Source organism: Lolium rigidum, chromosome 1 (assembly GCF_022539505.1).
Source record: "Lolium rigidum isolate FL_2022 chromosome 1, APGP_CSIRO_Lrig_0.1, whole genome shotgun sequence".
Lineage (NCBI taxonomy): Eukaryota > Viridiplantae > Streptophyta > Magnoliopsida > Poales > Poaceae > Lolium > Lolium rigidum.
In genome coordinates this window covers 359,895,064-359,908,745 of record NC_061508.1, presented here as the reverse complement: position 1 = coordinate 359,908,745, position 13,682 = coordinate 359,895,064, and positions in this window count along the sequence as shown.

The window sequence follows — 13,682 nt, the reverse complement described above, 5'->3', positions numbered from 1 at the left end:
TTCATACCTAGGGTTTTGATCTCTCCGTCTTGTTGTAGCCGGTCGATCCCTCACCACTGCCATTTGCACGTACCCCGGTTAATCGTAGCAGGCGTGGCTGGTTACCTCGGCGATCTCCTATCCTTCCCGCATCTGGTGGATCGTTGGCCGTCACCGCGGTGCGCACGACAATACGGCGGCGAACGTCTGAGTCATCCACCCTCCGCCTCCCCACGATCGACATATAGGTCGTTCCATTGCAAGGCAGAGCACCACCGAGCCCAACTTCCCATGGCTGTCCTGTAGGATAACGTTGCATAGAAAACAAAAATTTTCCTACCGCGAACACGAAATCCAAGCCAAGATGCAATCTAGAAGACGGTAGCAACGAGGGGATTATCGAGTCTCACCCTTGAAGAGATTCCAAAGCCTACAAGATGAGGCTCTTGTTGCTGCGGTAGACGTTCACTTGCCGCTTGCAAAAGCGCGTAGAAGATCTTGATCACGGCGCCACGAACGGGCAGCACCTCCGTACTCGGTCACACGTTCGGTTGTTGATGAAGACGACGTCCACCTCCCGTTCCAGCGGGCAGCGGAAGTAGTAGCTCCTTCTTGAATCCGACAGCACGACGGCGTGGTGTCGGTGGCGGTGGAGAACTCCGGCGGAGCTTCGCTAAAGCACGCGGGAGCTATGGAGGAGAGGGGGCGGCTAGGGTTTGGGAGGGGGTGGCCGGCCACTCAAGGGGGGCGGCCAGGTTGTGGTCTTGGGGTGGCCAAGGTTGGAGGCCAAGAGTGGCCGGCCACCCTCCCCTTGTCCCTCATTATATAGGTGGAAGCCCCAAGAGTTGTAGTCCAAGTCTTCGAATAAGACCCCAACACTAAAACTTCCCAAAGGTGGGAAACCTACTCAAGGGGGGAGTCCTACTCAAGGTGGGACTCCCACCTTTCCTTGAGGTGGGGCTGGCCGGCCACCAAGGTGGAGCCCACCCGGGACTCCTCCCCCTTAGGGTTTGGCCGGCCATACTAGTGGAGTCCCTCCGGACTCCACCTTCCATAGTGCCATTCTTCCGGACTTTTCTAGAACCTTCTAGAACCTCGCCATAAATGCACCGGATCATTTCCAAACTTGGAATATGACTTCCTATATATGAATCTTATTCTCCGGACCATTCCGGAACTCCTCGTGATGTCCTGGATCCCATCCGAGACTCCGAACAAAACTTCGAACTCCATTCCATATTCCATATCTACTTAAACGACATCAAACCTTAAGTGTGTCACCATACGGTTCGCGAACTATGTAGACATGGTTGAGACTTCTCTCCGACCAATAACCAATAGCGGGATCTGGAGATCCATAATGGCTCCCACATATTCAACGATGACTTAGTGATCGAATGAACCATTCACATACGATACCAATTCCCTTTGTCACGCGATATTTTACTTGTCCGAGGTTTGATCATCGGTATCACTCTATACCTTGTTCAACCTCGTCACCTGACAAGTACTCTTTACTCGTACCGTGGTATGTGGTCTCTTATGAACTTATTCATATGCTTGCAAGACATTAGACGACATTCCATCGAGAGGGCCCAGAGTATATCTATCCGTCATCGGGATGGACAAATCCCATCGTTGATCCATATGCCTCAACTCATACTTTCCGGATACTTAATCCCACCTTTATAACCACCCATTTACGCAGTGGCGTTTGATGTAATCAAAGCACCTTTCCGGTATAAGTGATTTACATGATCTCATGGTCATAAGGACTAGGTAACTATGTATCGAAAGCTTATAGCAAATAACTTAATGACGTGATCTTATGCTACGCTTAATTGGGTGTGTCCATTATATCATTCACATAATGACATAACCTTGTTATTAATAACATCCAATGTTCATGATCATGAAACGATGATCATCAATTAATCAACAAGCTAGTTATACAAGAGGCTTACTAGGGACTCCTTGTTGTTCACATAACACACATGTATCAATGTTTCGGTTAATACAATTATAGCATGATATGTAAACATTATCATAAACACAAAGATATATTATAATAACCATTTTATTATTGCCTCTTGGGCATATCTCCAACATGTCCAGATTGCCACCGACGCCCAGAAGAGGTTAGCCACCCCGTGCCACACTGTTATTCTATTCTTATTCCATGTATACTTTATAGGATGTATTGTCGCATTTGTGCTTAGGGTTTAATTTGTTGTTCAAAATTTTACCAATTTTTTCGTATATTTTTTGTTAATCAACATTATACAATGAATTCCAAGCCGAGTTTTTATGTTGATTAGGTCAGTGATGTTGGTTTTATTTGGACAGATGGACGGCTCTATGGCTTCTGGGATTGACAATGAGAAAGCAGCTACAGACGTTGATGACTCTAGATGGGTTAGGGTTTTCTCTCCTCTGCTTTTTGCCAGAAATGGGGATGGTGGGGAGGGGATGAGACCGAGTGGGGTTAAAATAGTGGACTCTTCTGGACTGTGCGCGTAGGCGTGGACCCGTGTGTACGCCGAAGAGAAAGGGACGATCGTGTACGCGGAAGATGTACGGGCGTGTACGCGGAATAGGTACGGGCGTGTATGTATTCTCGCGGTGATACACGTACCCCCTCGGCTAACGGGTCCTGCGGGTTTTGGGTCGGGTATTTCTGTACCCAAATCGAAGCTGAAAAGTCGATCATGCCCCTCGCCGCGGATTAATCTAGGTCGTCCTTGTGTTCCGCTCAACATAACTGTTCGACGTTGGGGTCTATAGAAGCAGTCGCCTTAGCGTATATCTTTCAATTTCTCTTATTTTTTGGATTCTTACTTGTGTATTCTAATAACCTTCTCATCGCCACTTACATGGGCATCTCACACCGTCTTCAACTCCATTGCCGAGCCATATTATCTGTTCACCACATGAACAAAAGTGAAAACAAACATACCACGATCACAGTGTTAGGAAATCAACCTTACCATCTTTGTGTAAACCGAATTACTCCAGATTGACTCAATCATGCCTTGCCATTATACTGACCGAACAATTCGTTACTCTTTTTTGTGTGAAACAGGAGAAGCACAACATCTGACCGAGGCGCTGAGCAATGAGAATTGGCGCGCCGCGATGGACGAAGAATATAATGCCCTCATGAAGAACAACACGTGGCATCTAGTTCCTCCACACCATGGCAACAAAAATATCATCGACTGCAAATGGATCTACAAGATCAAGAAAAAATCAGATGGCTCTATAGAGCGGTACAAAGCTCGCTTGGTAGCAAAGGGCTTCAAACAACGATACGGTATTGATTATGAGGACACTTTTAGTCCTGTTGTTAAAGCCGCCACTATTCGTCTTGTTTTGTCTATTGCTATTTCCAGGGGCTGGAGTCTTCGACAACTTGATGTCAAGAATGCGTTCTTACATGGCGTTCTGGAAGAGGAAGTATACATGAAGCAACCTCGTGAGTATGAAGATGCAAATGCCCCTCATCATATTTGCAAATTGGACAAAGCTTTGTACGGTCTCAAACAGGCACCGAGAGCATGGTATTCTCGTTTGAGTACCAAACTTCAGCAACTAGGATTTCGGCCGTCGCAAGGACATACGTCCCTATTCATCTATGACAAGTCAGGTATCACGGTATTTGTCCTCGTCTATGTGGATGACATTATAGTAACTAGCTCATCACAACAAGCTATCTCTACATTAGTCCATGATTAAAATATTCACTTTGCCATTAAGGATTTGGGAGAATTACATTTCTTTTTGGGCATTGAAGTAAAGAAAATTCCAGATGGCCTTGTCCTTACACAAGGCAAATATGCTACGGATTTACTAGTCAAAGTCGGCATGGACAAGTGTAAGCCATCCCGTACACCTTTATCTCCATCAGAAAAATTGTCTGCTCATGAAGGAGAAGCTCTTGGTCCCGACGATAGCACCAGGTACATGAGTGTGGTAGGTGCCTTACAATATTTGACATTAACTCGACCTGATATCTTTTTCTCAGTCAATAAGGTGTGTCAGTACTTACATGCTCCTACCACTATACATTGGGCAACAGTTAAGAGAATTTTACGATATATTAAAGATACTCTCACCGTAGGTATTACATTTAAGAAATCCATGTCTACCTTGATTAGTGCATTTTCAGATGCAGACTGGGCAGGTTGCATTGATGACAGGAGGTCTACAGGCGGCTTCGCTATATTTCTTGGACCAAATCTTGTATCATGGAGTGCTAAGAAACAACCAACTGTGTCTAGATCAAGCACTGAGGCCGAGTACAAATCTCTAGCAAACGCTACCGCTGAAGTGATATGGGTTGAAACACTTCTCAAGGAACTGGGTATAAAGGTCAAAGAAATTCCATGTCTATGGTGTGACAATATGGGTGCTACATATTTGACTGCTAATCCGATCTTTCATGCAAGGACGAAACACATAGAAATTGACTTCCATTTTGTCAGAGAGAGAGTTGCAAAGAAGCTCCTTGACATATGCTTCGTCTCAACACATGATCAAGTGGCTGATGGTTTACAAAAGCCTTAGCTTCTAGGGAATTAGAAAAATTTAAGTATAATCTAAACTTGTATAAATTTTCTACAAGTTTTGATTAAGGGGGGATGTTAGGAAATCAACCTTACCATCTTTGTGTAAACCGAATTACTCCAGATTGAGTCAATCAAGGGATTCGGTAGGTGAGGTTGAGAATAGATGGCAAGACATGATTGAGTCAATCACCCGTGTCCCCTTCCTTAATCAAGATTGTAGCCGTTTGTAACCGTTGGGCTTGGTCCCTATATTAACATGTAAACGATGGGAGGTAAACCATCAGTTCCACAAAATTGAGACATAGTTGTCTTTTCTCCGATGCGACGGTAGGTTGTGATGTTGAATTATCACCAGTAACCTATATGTAACATGAGATGGATAGCCAGAGACCAGATCTATTTGCGAAGTACATCAATAGTAAGTAATAATACCAGATCAAGCAAAAGCATTGCCTATCTTGCAATTGTATAAACAATACTTTTCTTTCCCGCATTTGTATGACATGTTAGATATATATATTGTGAGATGACATGAAAATTAGGTAGGAAACACAATAAATATGTTCGGACAGAAACATGCATATCATGAAATATAGGGTGCAAAACCCCATGGCAGTGATGCGTGGATAGAAGTCTGGTGCATATTGGGTCTGAGCCAGGGTGTCATGTCAGACTCATCGTTATTTTCATATTAGGATTTAGGTAGATCTTTCTATTGCTCTTCTTCTGTGGCTTCTTATTTGTGTATTCCAATATCCTTCTCATCGCCACCTACATTGGCATCCCACACCATCTTGAACTCCATTGCCGAGCCATACCACGTGCCCACCACATGAATAAAAGTCAAAACAACACCGTCGGGATCGTCATATGTCACTTGTATGTAGCATAGTTATCATTTCGCCGATGCGGTGGTCGGTTGTGATGTGTCAGGCAGCGTGTATTTGGTGCAGCTGTTGTGACGATCATTTTGTCGAGTGTACCTATAATGAAGTCAGAGTCACTAGGTCACAAAATGAGGGGTCATGGCGGTGGCATTTGTGGGTGCAGCCGTTGTGACGATCATTTTTTGTCGAGTGTGTCTATAATGAAGTCAGTGTCACTAGATCACAAAATGAGGGGTCATGGCGGTGGCATTTGTGGAAGGCTATGATGGATGCAGCTTATCAGCACATTTGTCGAGTTGCGTTATTTGGGCCATGTGGCCATGTTATCCGATGAAGCTCTCGGACTGGCGAGGGTAGGTTATATGGGGGCTATTTTCTGGGAATTGCTAGTTCTCAGTAGACTGAGAATTAAGGTAGTGCTAATAGACACTTGCAGCGTCGGATTTGCATCATGATTCATGCAATTGAGTTGCACGCTAGGTTGCAATTAAGGTTTTTTCAATTGCAAGTGAGGTGTCAACTATGAAAAATGTCTTCGAACCGCTAGATATGTTTCGTGATCCCTGTCAATGGTGAGTTGCAACATGGGTTGCAACAGAGATTTGATGACGTCATTCTGCTGAGAACTAGTCACACCCTTATTTCCTTGCATTTTCATTTGATGTTTCCCTAATTAACTTGGCAATTTTTTTACTTCGTTGATTAATAGATGAAGGGGTCTCTGTTTCATGCAACAACAAAAAAATCGAAAATGGGCCTCGCATCATCTAGTAGGTGACACTTTTGTACTCTTTCCAAAGTCAAGGCGGTTGCCTGGCTGCTGACTCATCACCTGTGAGCTGTACGTAACCCGAGGCTGGTAGCCATAGACCGGTTGAGTTTGTGAAATACAGTAATAAGTAACTAAACCAGATCAATCAATCAAAGGCATATACAAGCACGGTCAGTTGTTCATCTGTATCGGTCAGGAGTCTAGGTTCAGGTTTTCAATTAGCGCCTTCCGAGGAGCGTGAGAATTTGTGCAGATGACCCTTGAATAATTCGCAGGGATCTCGGCTCCGGTCAATTTCAGGGGCCGCGTACGCGTTTATCTCCTCTAGATGACTGCTCTAGAACTTCCAGAAAAAGAAAACGAAATATGGCAGCCATATCAAGCGTGGAAGCTGAAAAGTAAGTCGTACTGTTCTTGGTGAAAAGAGCACTGTGATGGATACTAGATGCGCGTTGGTTATCACGTGGAGAATTTCAAAAACTATTCTTTGGAAATCCATAAGAGGGGAGAAGAAGTAGCTAAGAAAAGACTAGTTCGGCAGTAGATGGCCAAGAAATTCATTGACCAGCGTTGCCTTTATTTTTCGTTAGAAGAAGAAGGGTTATCTCTTTATATGCTCCAGGATTATCTAGTTTTTTTTTTTTTTTTTGAGCACACCACCCCTTATAGCTTTATTCAATCAAAATGTTATTACAAACTCCTACGGGTGGGTCATTAAGCCAAACATGCCGCCCCTCTACAGAATACACGGAGCCTCTAGCTAGATCATGTGCATCTCCATTGGATCTCCGACCTTCATGAACAAAATATGTAGTGGCACAACCTGAATGAAGGCCATGGATAAACGATAGCCCAGACCAAATGTTTGAAGGATGTTGGCCTAGTCCACTTGAAACAGTGGGGAAATGGACTTAGGCAACTGAGGCCTGAGCCAAATGTTTCTAGGATTACAACACTGCCACCCTTCGTTGCCACCAACTCACGATGGCCCATTAAGTTGAAATCCTTTGCCACCTTTTCCTCTCACGAAATGGGCGTTCTCTTGGGTTGTGGAGCGCGCTACCTGTTTTGAAAAGCTCCTGCTCCTTATTCCCTACGACCTCCTTTTTTTTTTCCTCAAAAAGATAAAAACTCCCTCCCTTCTCGAAATAAACCATCGAAAAAGTAGCCAGAATCTTGCAACCGATTAACATGCCGCTAGGTAGCCTGGTACAATTAAACATCATGTGCAACCATCAGGAGCATCTTGCATCCAGTAATGATACATCCCGCTGATCCTTCGGAGAAAGGAACCACCATAGTTTGATCAAGTATACATCCATATGGATAACCTGCAAAAAATTAGAAGAATCCTTCATGTTAAACACAACATCATTTCTACAATTCCATATTGACCAACATACAGCTGAAATGCCAATGCGATATTTTGCGTTCATTTTGCCGTTAGTACTATTGAGCAAATTTCCAAGCATATTTGTGATATTGGTTGGTGGTGGAATGTCATACTAGCATAAATAATTCTCCAAAAATATAGCCAAAGGACAAGAAATAAAAAAAGATGATTCACAGTCTCTTTCGAGTCACAGAAAGAACACTTCTTATTCCCGTTCCAATTCCTCTACGCTAAATTATCACTTGTGAGTAACACTACTTTCTATTTAGGAACCACATAAATATCTTTATTTTCAGTAGGATTTTTAGTTTTCATAAATATTTTGTAAGAAGGCGAGTATCACCATTCATTAAGTCCTTATACATTGATTTGACAGTAAAAGTACCAGAAATAGTTAGTCTCCACACATAAGTATTAGATTCATTGACTAAAAGCACCCCCATCAATCGATGGCATAAGTGGATCCGCGATTTCCGTTTACTAGCGGTCAACCGTCACATGAAACTAATATATATTGGTGATGTTGACAAAACGTTTGCCACAGACACTTGTTTTCATTGTGTTATGTTGTATGATGAAGGGTACTGTCGATCCAATGGTGATAGACCTAGCCAGGTATCATACGAAAACCGAACTAATAAATCATTACCAATTTTCAAAAGACATATGTTAAAGAACTCATCTTTACGCTTATAAGACCTTTTCAAAATGGAGAATCGGTCGTTTTACCTTCCAGTTGGGCCAAAGTCTTCTGGGATAGATATTGTAGGGATTCGTTGCATAGAAAACAAAAATTTTCCTACCGCGAGAACGCAATCCAACCCAAGATGCAATCTAGAAGATGGGAGCAACGAGGGGATGAACGAGACTAACCCTTGAAGATTTCCAAAGCCTATAAGAGTAGGCTCTTATTGCTGCGGTAGACGATCACTTGCCGCTTGCAAAGCGCGTAGAAGATCTTGATCACGGTGCCACGATCGGGCGGCACCTCCGTACTCGGTCACACGTTCGGTGTTGATGACGACGTCCTTCTCCCCGTTCCAGCGGGCAGCGGAAGTAGTAGATCCTCCTCGGAATCCCGGCAGCACGACGGCGTGGTGGCGGTGGCGATGGAGAACTCCGGCGGAGCTTCGCTAAGCGTGTGGGAGAGGTGGAGGAGAGAGGGGGCGGCTAGGGTTTGGGAGAGGGGGTGGCCGGCCTCTATGGGTGCGGCCAGCTTGGTGGCTTGTGGTGGCCAGCCCCCTCCCCTATGCCCCTCATTATATAGGTGGAACCCCAAGTGTTGGACTACAAGTCTTCGAATAAGACCCGAACCCAAAACCTTCCATGTAGTAGGGAAACCTACCCAAGGTGGGACTCCCACCCAAGTGGGATTCCCACCCTTCCATGAAGGGGGTGGCCGGCCCCCTTGGTGGAGTCCACCTTGGACTCCCCCTCTAGGGTTGGCCGGCCATGGGGAGGTGGAGTCCCTCCGGGACTCTTCCTTCCTTAGTGATTTCTTCCGGACTTTTCTAGAACCTTCTAGAACCTTCCATAAATGCACCGGATCATTTCCAAACTTGGAATATGACTTCCTATATATGAATCTTATTCTCCGGACCATTCGGAACTCCTCGTGATGTCCGGGATCCCATCCGAGACTTCGAACAATACTTCGAACTCCATTCCATATTCAAGTTCTACTATTACAACATCAAACCTTAAGTGTGTCACCCTACGGTTCGCGAACTATGTAGACATGGTTGAGATCTCTCTCCGACCAATAACCAATAGCGGGATCCGGAGATCCATAATGGCTCCCACATATTCAACGATGACTTAGTGATCGAATGAACCATTCACATACGATACCAATTCCCTTTGTCACGCGATATTTTACTTGTCCGAGGTTTGATCATCGGTATCTCTATACCTTGTTCAACCTCGTCTCTCGACAAGTACTCTTTACTCGTACTCGTGGTATGTTGTCTCTTATGAACCATTCATATGCTTGCAAGCTATTTAGACGACATTCCACCGAGAGGGCCTGAGTATATCTATCCGTCATCGGGATGGACAAATCCCACTGTTGATCCATATGCCTCAACTCATACTTTCCGGATACTTAATCCCACCTTTATAACCACCCATTTACGCAGTGGCGTTTGATGTAATCAAAGTACCTTTTCAGCATAAGTGATTTACATGATCTCATGGTCATAAGGACTAGGTAACTATGTATCGAAAGCTTATAGCAAATAACTTAATGACGTGATCTTATGCTACGCTTAATTGGGTGTATCCATTACATCATTCACATAATGATATAACCTTGTTATTAATAACATCCAATGTTCATGATCACGAAACCATGATCATCTATTAATCAACAAGCTAGTTATACAAGAGGCTTACTAGGGACTCCTTGTTGTTCACATAACACACATGTATCAATGTTTCGGTTAATACAATTATAGCATGGTATGTAAACATTATCATAAACACAAAGATATATTATAATAACCATTTATTATTGCCTCTTGGGCATATATCCAACAGTCTCCCACTTGCACTAGAGTCAATAATCTAGATTACATTGTAATGTACCTAACACCCATGGCATTACGGTGTTGGTCATACTTTGCCCTAGGGAGAGCTTTAGTCAACGGTTCCGACACACTCGTAAACGTATGTATTTTGCAATTCATTTGCGTCTTCACGCATCACTCATTTTCCAAATGAGTCGGCATTAAATATGTTTGGTCTTCGGTGGAACCTTAATTCCGCGATCTGAAATATGTCACTAATATTGTCATACACAATATAGCTTCAAAGTTCGACACTATCGGAACTACACCAAGTTCTCAAAGAACCTCTTGACTTAACATCCTCGAGTCATTGTCAAAACAACGACATATTCTGCCTTCATTTGTAGAATCCGTCACAACATTTAGAACTCTTCTAAATCTAGCATTGTGCTACCTTTTAAACAACACTTAGCCTAATTTTGAGATTGAAATTTTATTTTTATATGTGACAAAACCAATATCGGTGCAACACCTTACGGCGATTTGTTTGTCATTTCTCCATACAAAACTATTTATATATCCTTGGTTCTTCTAAAGTACACAGGGATATTCTTACTGTTTGTCCAATGATTATCACATGAATCATTCTGGTATATGCTCCTAACATTTTAGAGCACAGGTGATACGTCTCCGACGTATCGATAATTTCTTATGTTCCATGCCACATTATTGATGATATCTACATGTTTTATGCACACTTTATGTCATATTCGTGCATTTTCTGGAACTAACCTATTAACAAGATGCCGAAGAGCCGATTCTGTTTTCTCTGCTGTTTTTGGTTTCGGAAATCCTAGTAACGAAATATTCTCGGAATTGGATGAAATCAATGCCCGGGGTCCTATTTTGCCACGAAGCTTCCGGAAGACCGAAGAGGAGTCGAAGTGGGGCCACGAGGCGCCGCCACCATAGGGCGGCGCGGCCCGAGGCCCCGGCTGCGCCGACTCGTGGTGTGGGGCCCTCGTGTGGCCCCCACGTTGCCCTTCCGCCTACTCAAAGCCTCCGTCGCGAAAACCCCGGTGCCGAGAGCCACGATACGGAAAACCTTCCGGAGACGCCGCCGCCGCCAATCCCATCTCGGGGGATTCTGGAGATCTCCTCCGGCACCCTGCCGGAGAGGGGATTCATCTCCCGGAGGACTCTTCACCGCCATGGTCGCCTCCGGAGTGATGAGTGAGTAGTTCACCCCTGGACTATGGGTCCATAGCAGTAGCTAGATGGTTGTCTTCTCCTCATTGTGCTTCATTGTTGGATCTTGTGAGCTGCCTAACATGATCAAGATCATCTATCCGTAATGCTATATGTTGTGTTTGTCGGGATCCGATGGATAGAGAATACCATGTTATGTTAATTATCAAGTTATTACCTATGTGTTGTTTATGATCTTGCATGCTCTCCGTTATTAGTAGAGGCTCCGGCCAAGTTTTTGCTCTTAACTCCAAGAGGGAGTATTTATGCTCGATAGTGGGTTCATGCCTCCATTGATATCTGGGACGAGTGACGAGAAAGTTCTAAGGTTGTGGATTGCTCGTTGCCACTAGGGATAAAACATTGATGCTATGTCTAAGGATGTAGTTGTTGATTACATTACGCACCATACTTAATGCAATTGTCCGTTGTTTTACAACTTAATACTGGAAGGGGTTCGGATGATAACTCTGAAGGTGGACTTTTTAGGCATAGATGCGGTTGGATGGCGGTCTATGTACTTTGTCGTAATGCCCAATTAAATCTCACTTGTACTTATCATGACATGTATGTGTATTGTTATGCCCTCTCTATTTGTCAATTGCCCGACTGTAATTTGTTCACCCAACATGCTTTTATCTTATGGGAGAGACACCTCTAGTGAGCTGTGGACCCCGGTCCATTCTTTTATACTCGAAATACAAATCTGCTTTGCAATACTTGTTCTTTACTGTTTTCTTGCAAACAATCATCTTCCACACAATACGGTTAATCCTTTATTACGAGCAAGCCGGTGAGATTGACAACCTCAACTGTTTCGTTGGGGCAAAGTACTTTGGTTGTGTTGTGCGGGTTCCACGTTGGCGCCGGAATCTCCGGTGTTGCGCCGCACTACATCCCGCCGCCATCAACCTTCAACGTGCTTCTTGACTCCCTACCGGTTCGATTAAACCTTGGTTTCTTGCGAGGGAAACTTGCTGCTGTTCGCATCACACCTTCCTCTTGGGGTTCCCAACGGACGTGTCAACTACACGCATCAAGCAAATTTACAGGCGCCGTTGCCGGGGAGATCAAGACACGCTGCAAGGGGAGTCTCCACTTCTCAATCTTTTTACTTTGTTTTTGTCTTGCTTTATTTTATTTACTACTTTGTTTGCTGCATTATATCAAAACACAAAAAAAATAGTTGCTAGCTTTACTTTATTTACAATCTTGCACTCTATATCAAAAACACAAAAAAAAATTAGTTACTTGCATTTACTTTATCTAGTTTGCTTTATTTACTACTGCTAAAATGGCTACTCCTGAAAATACTAAGTTGTGTGACTTCACTAGCACAAATAATAATGATTTCTTATGCACACCTATTGCTCCACCTGCTACTACAGCAGAATTCTTTGAAATTAAACCTGCTTTACTCGAATCTTGTTATGCGAGAGCAATTTTCGCAGTATTAGTTCCGATGATGCTGCTGCCCATCTTAATAATTTTGTTGAACTATGTGAAATGCAAAAGTATAAGGATGTAGATGGTGATATTATTAAATTGAAATTGTTTCCTTTCTCATTAAGAGGAAGAGCTAAAGATTGGTTGCTATCTCTCGCCTAAGAATAGTATTGATTCCTGGACTAAATGCAAGGATGCTTTTATTGGTAGATATTATCCCCCTGCTAAAATTATATCTTTGAGGAGTAGCATAATGAATTTTAAACAATTGGGTAATGAACATGTTGCTCAAGCTTGGGAAAGAATGAAATCTTTGGTTAAAAATTGCCCAACCCATGGACTGACTACTTGGATGATCATCCAAACCTTCTATGCAGGACTAAATTTTTCTTCGCGGAATTTATTGGATTCAGCTGCTGGAGGTACCTTTATGTCCATCACTCTTGGTGAAGCAACAAAGCTCCTTGATAATATGATGATTAATTACTCTGAATGGCATACGGAAAGAGCTCCACAAGGTAAGAAGGTAAATTCTGTTGAAGAATCCTCTTCCTTGAATGATAAGATTGATGCTATTATGTCTATGCTTGTGAATGATAGGACTAATGTTGATCCTAATAATGTTCCGTTAGCTTCATTGGTTGCCCAAGAAGAACATGTTGATGTAAACTTCATTAAAAATAATAATTTCAACAACAATGCTTATCGGAACAATTCTAGTAATAACTATAGGCCATATCCTTATAATAATGGTAACGGTTATGCTAATTCTTATGGGAATTCTTACAACAATAATAGGAATACACCCCCTGGACTTGAAGCTATGCTTAAAGAATTTATTAGTACACAAACTGCCTTTAACAAATCTGTTGAGGAAAAGCT